Source organism: Colossoma macropomum, unplaced genomic scaffold (genome assembly GCF_904425465.1).
Source record: "Colossoma macropomum unplaced genomic scaffold, Colossoma_macropomum, whole genome shotgun sequence".
NCBI classification, from domain to species: Eukaryota; Metazoa; Chordata; class Actinopteri; order Characiformes; family Serrasalmidae; genus Colossoma; species Colossoma macropomum.
The window spans coordinates 35,395,024-35,408,419 of NW_023494786.1; the positions used below are offsets into that span (position 1 = coordinate 35,395,024).

The 13,396-nt window shown below is 42.1% G+C and overlaps 1 protein-coding gene across 1 annotated transcript in view; it reads left to right on the forward strand.

Moving 5' to 3' along the window:
- The window catches only part of ppp2r3a (protein phosphatase 2, regulatory subunit B'', alpha), a 158,296-nt gene that overhangs the window by 31,847 nt on the left and 113,053 nt on the right, over positions 1-13,396 (forward strand). The window contains exon 2 of the mRNA XM_036565447.1: positions 7,990-8,066. The gene's annotated coding sequence lies outside the window, so the exon portion shown is untranslated. The remainder of the gene's footprint in view (positions 1-7,989; positions 8,067-13,396) is intronic.

Here is a 13,396-nt window from a genome sequence, read left to right on the forward strand (position 1 = left end):
GTTAATGCTGTTTTAGTGCAGTGTCAGTGCTGTGTTACTGCTGTGATAGTGCTGTGTGTAGTGCTGTGTCAATGCTGTGTTTAGTGCTGTATCAGTGCTGTGTTAATGCTGTGTTTGCTGCTGTGTTAGTGCTGTGTTGGTGCTGTGTTTAGTGCTGTGTTTAGTGCTGTGTCAGTGCTGTGTTTAGTGCAGGGTTTAGTGCTGTGTCAGTGCTGTGTTTAGTGCGGTGTTTAGTGGTGTGTCAGTGCTGTGTTACTGCTGTGTTTAGTGCTGTGTTTGGTGCTGTGCCAGTGCTGTGTTTAGTGCAGTGTTTAGTGCTGTGTCAGTGCTGTGTTAATGCTGTTTTAGTGCTGTGTCAGTGCTGTGTTTCAGTGCAGTGTCAGTGCTGTGTTTAGTGCTGTGTTTGGTGCTGTGTCAGTGCTGTGTTTAGTGCTGTGTTTAGTGCTGTCTTAATGCTGTTTTAGTGCTGTGTCAGTGCTGTGTCAGTGCTGTGTTTAGTGCTGTGATAGTGCTGTGTTAATGCTGTTTTAGTGCTATGTCAGTGCTGTGTTAGTGCTGTGTCAGTGCTGTGTTACTGCTGTGTCAGTGCTGTGTTAATGCTGCGTTAGTGCTGTGTTAATGCTGTGTTAATGCTGTGTCAGTGCTGTGTTTAATGCTGTGTTAGTGCTGTGTCAGTGCTGTGTTTAGTGCTGTGTGAGCAGAATCCCAGTGTGAACCTGTCCTCAGGTATTGACCCTCAGCTCCGTCTCCATCCATACAGTGGGGGTGTAACCTGTTCCTATGAGCTCCGATCACATCAGTCTGGGTTTTCAGTGTTTTTGGTGTTTTTATCAAATCTGTCTGCAGTATTAAAAAAATACAATGACACGCTTCCTTCAGGCCTTTAACTAGTTTCCATGGATACGACACGCTTTCAGCTGGACGGACAAAATGAGCAAAGAGAGGAGAAGGCACTAAACCTCTCTCTCTCTCTCTCTCTCTCTCTCTCTCTCTCTGTGTCTCACTCTCTTTTTCTCTACGGCTACTCTCTCGCTCTCTCAATCCTCCTCTCTCTCTCTCTCTTCCTCTCTGTATCTCTCTTTCTCTCTCTCTGTCTCACTGTCTTTCTTTGTACAGCTACTCTCTCGCTCCCTCAATCCTTCTCTCTCTCTCTTTCTCTCTCTCTGTATCTCTGTCTCTCTCCCTCCCTCCGTCTCACCCTCTCTTGCTCTCTTTCTTCTTTTTTAAACCTGAACATTTGAAGATACATAATTTAAAATATGAAGAATATTTAAACCCTTCGTTCGATCGAGCATGTATTCGGTTTCAGCGTCGCCCCTAAAGTGCTGTGTTGGTCTCGCGGGTGCTGCGTTAAACTCTGCTCGCTGTTTCCGGGACGGCGCTCTGTTTTCACACATGCTCAGTCTGAGAAAAACGAAAGAAATCAGAGTGAAAAGTTACAGCTCACCTCCCGAAATGGCAGTGCAGCGTTCTGAACGATGGAATCGAACACTGTGAATAGGTCAGCGCTGTTTTGTCCCGTTTGTGATAGCTAATCACAGCTGCTTAGCTGCTCAGCAGCTGTGCCAGCCCAGTGTTGTTTGGGGGTCGGAGCTTCTGAAGGAGCGCTGAAGGGAGGGGCTCCTTTGTCCTTCATAAAAGCACAATAAAAGCCCTTGTCTGTTGTTGGTTGCGCTGTGTGACATTTGAGGGAATTTTTTTTCCGACATGAAACCAATTATATGTGATTAAATCACCTCCTGTTGAATCTCCATGCATGGTTGGATAGCTGCACCTGACATTTCTGGACTTCGGGAAGCGTAAATGCTCAAAATGAGTTTTATTTAGATGCACCCAGAATGTGTTCACATAAAGGAAGTAGAATGATGTGACGGCACAATAATATGATATGCTTATTAATAGGGCTGAACGATTTGGGGAAAATATCTAATTGCGATTTTTTCCAACTTTTACTGCGATTATTTTTAATAAATTGAGATTCAGGCCTGATTTTTCTGGCCAGGAAGACCAGAATATCCACCTTTTTTTGGCTTGACCCCTAAATGGCCAAACTGCCAGTAAGTTCTTCAGATCGATGGAGTTTGTGTTGTATGTGGTTCCATATAGCACTGAAAAAGCTTTTATTATTACAAGCTTCACACCATAACAATAGCAGAACCCATTTTGGTGCCATATAGAACCATATACAACACATTTTCCATCAACCTGAAGAACCATTTCACCATGCGAAGAACCCTTTAAGCATGCAAATTGATCTTAGAGTGTTCATGGTTCCATATAGAATGACTGCCTTTACTAAAGAACCAATCTTTTAAGAACCTCGAAGAACCATCTTTTTAAGAGTGTAGGCTATAAAAATTGCAGCTCTTGCGATTTTAAAATTGCACCCTCTTAAATTGCGATATAAAAACGATTAATCTTTCAGCCCTACTTATTAAACTATTTAATAGGAAAGTAATGGACAAATATTCGTGTCATGCTGTTGCCCCTTCTGTATTGTAAGCCTAATTTCAGGCGGGTTGGTGTAATTACACAGCAGATAAAGGTGTTATGTTAAACCGGTGTCCCTGAGCAGAGCACCAGTGCGCTTCCTCCATTACGTAATCACTGCTTGTACTGATAATTAGAGATGAAACAGGGCTGTGTGTTCATTAGAAGCTCCAGACTAACTGCTCTTCTGAACTGAGGGCTTCTGTGGGTTTACCTGTAAACTGTGACTCATTACAGTGTGTGTGGTTAAACAGGGCGGGTCAGGGAGGATCCCAAACCGCTAACAGACTGACTGTCTGTGTTAAAGCCCTACAGCCAGCGTTCAGCAGAAACGACAGAGATACAGTTTGATGGTGTTGCAGCATGTTAACTGTAGTGCAGCCATAACGCCGACAGCAGCAGCAGAATCAAACGCAGCATTTCTACATTTAAAAATCAAAACACGGAAAACGTTTCACACTGTTTGCACATGCGTAGGAAGGAGAGGAGCCAGAAGGGGGCGCCGCGGTTTAAAATTTTTATCGTGGAGTTAGAGTAATCATGGAGTTACTGTCCAGAGAAAAACACGAATCTCTGTTTTTGCCAAATTTTACTTTTTCACATCATTTGAAAACAGTTGCTGTCCTTTACTTTATAATGAATGGACCAGTAGAAACGCTCCAACATCACGAGGAGTAAAACCTCTTTAACTTGCATTAAAAGTGAAGAATGTTATTTTGTTCTCCTGTGAAGTTACTATTTTGTGTTTATATGTTCTTCTTTGGACATCAGTCACATGTTTCTGTTTCAATAACATTATTTTTTAATTAGATAGTGAAAGATTTCAGAAACTTCTAAAAGTAAACACCACAGCTACTTTAGGTTGCTAGCTTCAGCTAACTGCTAATCTGGGCACATTTCAGCAACGTGAGGTATCGCAAAGTAATTAGGCTTTTCTGGTTTGAGATGATAGTACCCTATAAAACTCCAGGCTCTAGATCAGGGGTCTCAAAGTACCGGCCTGCAAGGCGGCTTCATACGGCCCCTCACATATTTACATTTTGTCCTTTAATCCGGCCCCCAAATCACTGCTTTTCTGTTTCTCACGTTCCAAATATTTGCTTATTTGCTTTACTCTCCAGTCACTGTGCCTGGTTCTCCAACATGAGCTCTATAAGATCAGTTCAGACTGATGATGTGTATACTAATATGTATATTGTACCAATGTGTATATATTTAGAGTCTAATGTGTGTATATATATATATATATACTGATCAGCCATAACATTCTGACCACCTCCTTGTTTCTACGCTCATTGTCCATTTTATCAGCTCCACTTACTGTATAGGTGCACTTTGTAGTTCTACAGTTACAGACTGTAGTCCATCTGTTTCTCTGATACTTTGTTAGCCCCCTTTTACCCTGTTCTTCAGTGGTCAGGACCCCCACGGACCCTCACAGAGCAGGTACTATTTGGGTGGTGGATCATTCTCAGCACTGCAGTGACACTGACGTGGTGTTGTGCTGGTGCGACTGGATCAGACACAGCAGTGCTGCTGGAGTTTTAAACACTGGAGTGTCCACTTACTGTCCACTCTATTAGACACTCCTACCTTGTCAGTCCACCTGATGTAAAGTCAGAGACAATAGCTCATCTGCTGCTCATCCTCTAGTCTTCTAGTCATCCACCAGCCAAATAGTACCTGCTCTGTGAGGGTCCATGGGGGTCCTGACCACTGAAGAACAGGGTAAAAGGGGGCTAACAAAGTATCAGAGAAACAGATGGACTACAGTCTGTAACTGTAGAACTACAAAGTGCACCTATATAGTAAGTGGAGCTGATAAAGCGTAGAAAGAAGGAGGTGGTCATAATGTTATGGCTGATTGGTGTATATTTAAATACTAGTTCTGCGCACCTACGGTTTTCACTCACCTTTGCACCTGTGTGAATGTGACGTGACCATAAACGTGATTTGATATGATCACGATGTTAGAAGCAGAAGAGCGCTGCCTGCAAAGGAAACCATTCAAACTCAAACCTGATGCCGCATGAACGCCTCACACTGACGCATTTACCTACAGCTAACTCAGCTAGTATTCGTTACACCTGCCTACGTGGATTCATTCAGGAGACACAGCACACCAGAATTAAGAAATCAATGATCAAACGAATCCACTGAGGACACAGAATTACCCACTCAACACTTCACTCACAGTGACCTCACTCACCTGATGTCTGAGACATTGTTTTTAGAAGAATTTGGCAAAGTAGTTACTTATTATTTCAGATGTTCCACTGTTTTCCATCATCAACATTCCATATAGACTCAGAAGACTCGTGTAGGTTCACTGGTGGTTCTGGATAGTAAATAAAATGTCTATATTTGTGTTGTAGTCATGGCAACCCCTGGTTCCCATCACCACCACTGTAAAGACATCTTAACCATTTCACACCAAACCACTCTGAATGATCTCAAACACTGAACTCGGTGCTTGATTGGTTTAGAACCCAGTTTGTTCCCATCCTAATAAGTTTACACTTCCCCAAAATATCTGAGCCAAGTTCGCTTTCCAGACGTGTTAAAAGATAACGTCTCGTCCTGCGAGACCAGTGCGTCTCTAGCTGTGAGTTGTGTTGTGAATCACCGTATCACATGTGTGGGTCTAAGTTGGTCCTAGCTCATAGAGCCTTAATAAGGCCCAGGGTTATATTTACACGTCCAGAACAGCACTGAGCTCGCCTCAACGCTTCCAGAAATACAGAACAGAAAATAGTCCCGGCTCCCGCTCCAGGCCGAACAGCTCAGAAGCTCCTCGAATAGTGCGTTCATTCTCGAATAGTGTGTTTATTCTGTCACCGTCCAGTAAACAGTGATGAGACGGGGAGTTAAACACGCTCAGACATGTCTAATCGAAAGCCTCTCTGAATGATAGATGACCAGCGTTCACGCCTGAAGACCTCTCGCTCATTTTCAGGCTTTTAAACCAGCCAAAAACAATAAACCTTCAAAAGTGCAGAGCGCTGGACTTCAACCAAGAGAAATATTCTGCGGTTCACAGGTCCAACACCTCCTCCATTGTTTGTTTATTTATTTGCCGCCCCGGGGGAAGTGGAGCTGTGTGGTTCTGGGGGAGATTTGTGACCATCCCTGCACTAAATTTATCATAGTGAGTAAATAAAGGCTGTGTGTCCCTCTCCACTGATGGACTGATAAAGATGCCTCTCCTGCTGGTACGACACAGGGCAGGAGAGATCTCACAGCGCTGATCGGGCCAGGAGGAGGAAACAACAACCACTTCTTAAAAATAAACATGAAGGTTTTGTTTTTTGGGGAAATAATGTTGACATGATTTCATAATGATGGTAGTACATCTTACTGTTTATGTGTTAGACACTTTTCTGTAACACCAGTGTTTGTTTAAGATATTTGGGAACCAAACTGGAGAAAAATTGGCTGAAACATCAAATAAACACCAGAAGCCTCATTCATCAAAGTGGGGTATGGTCACATTTCAGTCAGAACTGTTCACAGTGGTGGTGATAGGAACCAGACGTCCACCTCTAAAAGCTCCCTCACAGAAAGTTCCTACAGTAAATGGTTATGAATTCACTGCCTGATGACTGAGACACTGTTTTATGATAGTTTAGAGAACTTAAACTCCATTCATGGTGGAGGGATACATGCAGGGCGCTGTGAGGCAAAATAGTCCCCAAAGAAAACTTATTATTTCAGATTTTCCACTATTTTCCATCATCAACATTCCATATAAACTCAGAAGACTCGTGTAGGTTCACTGGTGGTTCTGGATAGTGAATATTGAATTGAAAATATATCACAGTCGTCTATAACCATGAACATAAGAGATCATAACTGCCTCCACTCTCTCTGGGTGGGTACGGTGGTCCTCACTCTCCCCCCTATGAATTACCACCATGCTAACATTAGCTCAATTACACAACAACCAAAAATCCACCTGGTCTTTTCTAACAATGTCAATTTTCACATACGTACAAAATAAACATTAGAAATAAATAACCGACTCTAAATGTAGGTATTGTGATATAAACTGAGTCTGTTCTACAGTTTCTCATTAGGCTGAATGAATAACCGACTCTAAATGTAGGTATTGTGATATAAACTGAGTCTGTTCTACAGTGTAAATCACTTCTATAAGGTGTAGATTCATAAACACATGCTTTAGTAATCTTTGAAAAGCTATGAGTAGAAGGTTCAGCTCGTTTGTCAAAGCCTGTGGTTTTTAAATTCTGGATTATTTGCTCAGGACAAATTATGGTATAGATCAGCTTCAAAGCGAACTGTCCCGTCATGGTTACGGCCGCGGTGTACAGTTTCCACGCTGTGAGTAATTAGAGCTTATTGTTGTTGTAAGACTCTCTGAAGTTATTCTTGGGCTGCAGTTCAAATCATTACAGTCGACTGATTCCAGTGAGTCATTATAGAGGGTTATTTTTCCATACACTACACGCTCGAGGAACCCTCTGAGCCCCGCTGCCCCACAGAGTCAAACAGCAGTCTAAAGATTTATTCTGGGTTTAAAGTCCAGTAACAATGCCTTGTGGTTTTTTGTACCGAAAACAGTCATAATTCATTTTGACATGATCATTTTCCAGCCTCCCCTTACAAACAGGCCGTTTCTGTTACTGTGCCTTTAAGACTGATGTATGTAAATTAACTCTGTTCTGATTGGCTGTCCTGCTCTTTCGCATGTGTGGATGCTTTGGAAGTTGGAATTACCCATTTGCTTTCTGACATCCAGGAACATTTAATCATCTTTCACTCCAATAATTCTGCTACAGACTGTCTGCAGGAACAGCTCCACTTCACTTCAGTGGGAACAGGCGGGGCTAAACTGCTGTAGACTGAATGGGTGGAGCTAAACTGCTGTAGACTGAATGGGTGGGGCTAAACTGCTGTAGACTGAATGGGTGGAGCTAAACTGCTGTAGACTGAATGGTGGGGCTAAACTGCTGTAGGCTGAATGGGTGGAGCTAAACTGCTGTAGACTGAATGGGTGGAGCTAAACTGCTGTAGACTGAATGGTGGAGCTAAACTGCTGTAGACTGAATGGTGGGGCTAAACTGCTGTAGCTGAATGGGTGGAGCTAAACTGCTGTAGACTGAATGGGTGGAGCTAAACTGCTGTAGCTGAATGTGTGTAGTTAAAATGCTGTAGCTGAATGGGCGGGTCTAAACAGCTGTAGGCTGAATGGGTGGGGCTAAACAGCTGTAGGCTGAATGGGTGGGGCTAAACAGCTGTAGGCTGAATGGGCGGACTAAAAGATGTAGTTCGAAACTTTAGCAATGTTCACACAGTATATCAGAACTCTTTAAACACTGTAAATTCCATTTTATTTTCTTAACAAAAGCAAGGATAATCTGTTTTTCCGAAATATGTGACCTTTAAACAGTCTCCAAACACAGTCGTCTAAAAAAAAAAGCAGTGCAATGTCTGAGTCTGAAACTCGTCTCTAAACTGTGTTTCTGTGTTTTTCCACAGGACTGAATGGAACTCGTGCAGAGCTGACAGAGCTGTGATCAGGACGCCCAGTTCAACTGCTTCTAACCAGGGAACAGGTAGAGAACCTTTCCTGACTGTTTTAAGGTTGAGATTATCAGCCAATGACATGCATTATTTTAAAATATTGATATGATTTGTTTTGCTTATGCATTGTGCTCTAAAACGTCCTCTAAACTGTTCATATGATCCACACAGTCATTCTGACAGACTGTAATACACTACAGGAAGTGTAGGGGGCGATATGGCTTCTACTGTTACATTTAAAAAGCTCTATAATGTTCATATGATCCACACAGTCACTCTGACAGACTGTAATACACTACAGGAAGTGTAGGGGGCGATATGGCTTCTACTGTTACATTTAAAAAGCTCTATAATGTTCATATGATCCACACAGTCACTCTGACAGACTGTAATACACTACAGGAAGTGTAGGGGGCGACATGGCTTCAGTTCCCTTAAGAAGCCTGTATGAAAAAGAGATTTGTTAGTAAAATGAACCGTCTAAAGGCTTGAAGAATCTTCACAAGGTCATATAAAGACTCTATATCTGTAAGATTCTATCCTATATTCTATAGAGTGAGTTGAAAGAGAATTCAAAGAGAGCTCAGTCTAAACTTGGTGAAGGAGCGTCTCTGAGGATGTGAGTGAATTGTCTACTATTATCTTCATCAGTATGATGGTGATTCTGAGATCATTTGAGGCCTAAACGTCGAGCCGGACCTTCTTTTTGAGTCTATTTGTGATGTTAACACGTAAAGACGTACGACGCGGTGTGAAAAACTCTTGACTCAACATCTCTGACTATTAAATGATTATTTCAGGCTTTACAGGTGACTCACAGCAGCTCACACTCACCATATTTTAGCCTGTTTTTAATCCTTTAACTCAGTAATGATGCTTCTTTGAGTTTAAACAGCAAATCTTACACAGAAATAAGCAGCTTTAACTTTGAGGTACGTTAATGTAACGTTGAAAGGTTACAGTGGTAACAACAACACTTTGTTTATCGCTGTTGTCGGAAGAAAACCTTGTTTTTTTGTCATTTTTCAGTTTTTGGCATAATTTGAAAATACCTCTTGCCCTTTATATTGTGTGTCAATTTCATGATGAATGGACTAAAAGAAATGACCCAAAATGGCTTGGAAGAAATTCTGGTTCCATTGACTTAAAAGTAAAGTGGGTTTTTTCCTTCTCCTGTAAAGTTAACATTTTGGAGATATGAGGTTTTCTTCCGACAGCAGCGATATTCAAAAATAAAAAATATTATACCATTATAACATTATAGGAGAAGTAAACATTTTCTTGACGCTGCACTATGTAAGATTTGGGGAGTTGGAGACCTCTCTGGTGGAAATGTGTAACTGCACACAATATGTAGAATTATCTACTATTGTCATCATATCTTCACCAGTATGATGTTGATTTTGAGACCATTTGAGGCCGAAACATCGAGCCGGACCTTCTTTTTGAGTCTGTGTGTGACATTAATACGTAAAGACGTACGACGTGGTGTGAAAAACTCTTGACTCTCACCTTTAAATGATGATTTCAGGCTTTACAGGCGACTCAGAGCAGAACACACTCACCATATTTTAGCCTGTTTATATTCTCCTCACTCAGTAACACTTCAGCTATAGTTACTATTTACAGTCCGTACTGTTGAGGTACTTAGTACATTCCTGTTCTACTCACTTAGTGTAAATAAGCGAGTCAGTAAAGTTACTTTTGTGGTCTTCAGGATGGAGACTGTTGTGAAAATTCACTAATGAGTTTGCAGTGGGTGCACGAGAAGATGTGCGCTCTCCGCTAAATACAATTCATTATGTAGCTCTGTAATTGATGTTGACTTTATTTGTGATTGCATGGACAATTTCAGCTGATTTTTTCCGATAGGAAAGATTATTAAGTAAAGTAATAAGTAATAAGTAAAGTTTGTGCACCCACTTATGTCACCATAAAACAGTAGAATAGCAGCACCCTAGCAACCACCTGGAAAAGCCGTGCAGTCGCTCCGCATCTTCTTCAGGAAATGAACTGTAACGGTGGAATTATTAATGTGAACCCACAGTAATCCCTCCAGACCTGCGAGTGATGATAGCTGCAGCTCTAGACTGTGTACAGATGCTGTCTGTTTGCTTTGTGCTGCTGGTTTAAAGCAGGTCAGGGTTTGTTTTCCCTGCTAATCACAGTTGTAGTCGTTATTTACAGTCTGTGCCGCTGAAATGCTGCGTAAGAGATTCCAGTTCCTCTCATGAACTGTGAATGAGCGAGTCCCTGCAGAGCCATCCTGCACACCTGTGCCTCTCTCCAGACTTGTAGATGTTTTTTTCCTATTTCCTTTGCTTTATTTCCAGATGAATGGAGTCTGGTGGGGGGAGGGGGGAGGGGGGGGCATAAGGTTTAAACATGGCTGAAAGCTGAAGAACAGAGATGAGGACAAAACAGACTCCACATGCAGATCCCAGCTGTGCTTATGTTCACCCTTCAGCTCTAAGACGTCTAGTTTTTTACGAATAATTTTTCAAGTATCTGAGCAAGATCAGCAATTCCTATCGAAGGTGAGCTGCACGTCTGTGCTACAGATAAAAACAGAGACTTTGGCCCAATCCCTTTCACCCCTCCCCCCAGCACTCAGCCCTCCTTCAGACCTGGGAGTGATGAAGGAGCTGGAGAATATCTGACTTCAGCTTCATATCACTGAAGAATTAGGGGTGGTGATAATAAATAATTGCCCCCCTCTTTGAAGGCATATGATCCCTAAATGTAACTAAAGCCCAGCAGTGAGGAGCTGAACTTTACCCTCCTCTGCTGTCACTGCAGACTGGCAGGGTCGCCTACAGAGCAGCGCCCAATCCTTTTCACCCCTCGCCCCTACCACTCAGCCCTACCCCTTCGTTTTGTGCGTTCACGTCTAGGGGTAGGGTGTCCCGATTCTTGTTGAGATAGAGGGGTGGGGTGAAGTGTTGGGGCTACATGACCCTCCAAACGGAGGATTTTCAGAGATTCCAAACAGAGAGTTATCAGAAAAAAAGGAAAAACCAGTGAGATGGAGAACAAGAGACCAAAGAAACACACAAATGTGAGAATTTTCTCTGTTAAAAAATTACGATAATCATCGAATTTTCTTAGTTTAATGTCGTTTCAGTGTATTATGGTTCTTTTCTTCATAACAAGCATAAAAAACACTAGTAGGACTATTTAAGGAGGAACGGGAAATTTAGTAAGTAAGTAAGTAAGTAAGTAAAGTTTATTTATATAGCGCTTTTTACAACAGGTGTTGTCACAAAGCAGCTTTACAAGGAAATGAGCATTACAAAAAGAAGTCCGGGTCCGAGCCCCCATGAGCGTCGCCAGTGGCGACAGTGGCAAGGAAAAACTCCCTAAGAGAAACAGGAAGAAACCTTGAGAGGAACCAGGACTCAGAAGGGGAACCCATCCTCCTCTGGTCGACACCGGATAGTAAACATTGTTAGTATAAAGTATTATAGTACAAAAACAGGGTAAAACGTGAAGGAAACAATTAATTTGAATAGTTCAGTTCATGCAGCAGAAGCAGCAGCATCAGTGGGGTCAGGTTGTGAGGGTGAGGTTTGCACGGTGAGCAGTGGCACCCGATCAAGGCAGCAGAGGCAGCAGCATCAGCAGCAGGATGGGCAGCTGTTCAACTCGGCAAAAGAAAGAGAGGAAAAACACAGTCAATGGGTGATTGATTAATTTGAATTAGTTTGAATGATTGATTGGTTCAAGTGAATCATTTTGAATAGTTCATGCAGCAACAGCAGTAGTATCAGTGGGGTCAGGTTGTGAGGGTGAGGTTTGCACGGCGTTGAACAGCAGGAGGCTCAATGTTGGTAAGCCGGTCCAGAGGGCTGGCGAGCAGTGGCACCAGATCGAGGCAGAAAAGGCAGCAGCATCAGACGCACAGGACGGGCAGCTGTTCAACTCGGCGAAGAAAAGAAAGGAAAACACACAGAGAGGAAAACACACAGAGTTAGTTCTGTAATGGGTGACCGATCACAAATTACAGTGTTAGCAGAGACTCTGGCAGGTATAGAACTAACAGGGAAAACTAATTACCAAAGGCTTGAATATACAAGTTGTATATGTACAAATTTAGCTGGTGAGTATCTGACTTCAGCTTCATATCACTGAAGAATTAGGGGTGGGTGATAATAAATAATTGCCCCCCTCTTTGAAGATCATATGAGCCCTAAATGTAACTAAAGCCCAGCAGTGAGGAGCTGAACTTTACCCTCCTCTGCTGTCACTGCAGACTGGCAGGGTCGCCTACAGAGCAGCGCTGGTAGCTGTTAATGAAGTGATGCTCTTTTTATTTGATGGAAGATCTCAACCACTACCCTGTAACTCAGCTCCAAGGGGCAACACTCGAAAACAAGGGGTAGGGGTAAAAATCAGAAATGGGACTGGACCTTTGCGTCGAGCTCCTACTGTTTGTGAACAGTTCAGTGGAAAGCAGAGTGAGTGCAAACGTCACCACTTACTCCACAGGTGGGGTTAGGTGTAACAGACCGAGGGGGCAGTTAAAATAATGCACATGTATTCAGTAAGTCTGTGTTATATTAACCAGGCGAGATTTCCAACCTGAACACATAAAAATATTAAAATAAAAACGAATGATTTTGTTAAACACAAAAAGATACTTGTATTTTAGTATCATATTTTATTCACCCCCAGTTCAGAGCACACACACCGAGAGGAGAGTGAAGTAATATAGGAGTGAATTCTGTATCTCACTGATCACAAACACTCATGATGGAAAAGTGACTTTGTGGTATCTGGTGAATCTGGAGAAACATTATCTGATCACTATTAAAATTCAGAGACGAGGTTGCTATGGGAACATTCAACTGGAAACTGTTTAACTGCTTTGAAAAATGTTTTTACTCCTTAATTTGTGTGCCTACCTCTGAATATATTAAATTATGCGTTTATGTAATTGATATTTATATTGATTTTTTTTTTCTTTTGACTGAACATATGGTTTCGGCGGTTAAAGCCATAGGAATAAGTGGCAGAACTGCACTGCAAAAAATGGCATCTTGTCAAGAGAAATGATCTTAAATCTAGTCAGTATATCTAATATTTCCCAATTTGAGATGGCTGTGCACTTATTATAAGATTATCTACCTTATAAGTAAATAAATAATCTACTTTAAGTAAATAATCTCAAATTAAGATTACTGCAATCTCAACAGCAGAAATATAAATTTATTGACTATATTTAAGATGATTTTGCTTGACAAGACCTCATTTTTTGCAGTGTATGTGGCCCAGTGTTTGTGCACCTCACCCTAGTACAAGCTGACTAGCCACACCCTAGCAACCACCTGGGAGTTGCTTAAGCTGCGCAGTCGCTCTGCAT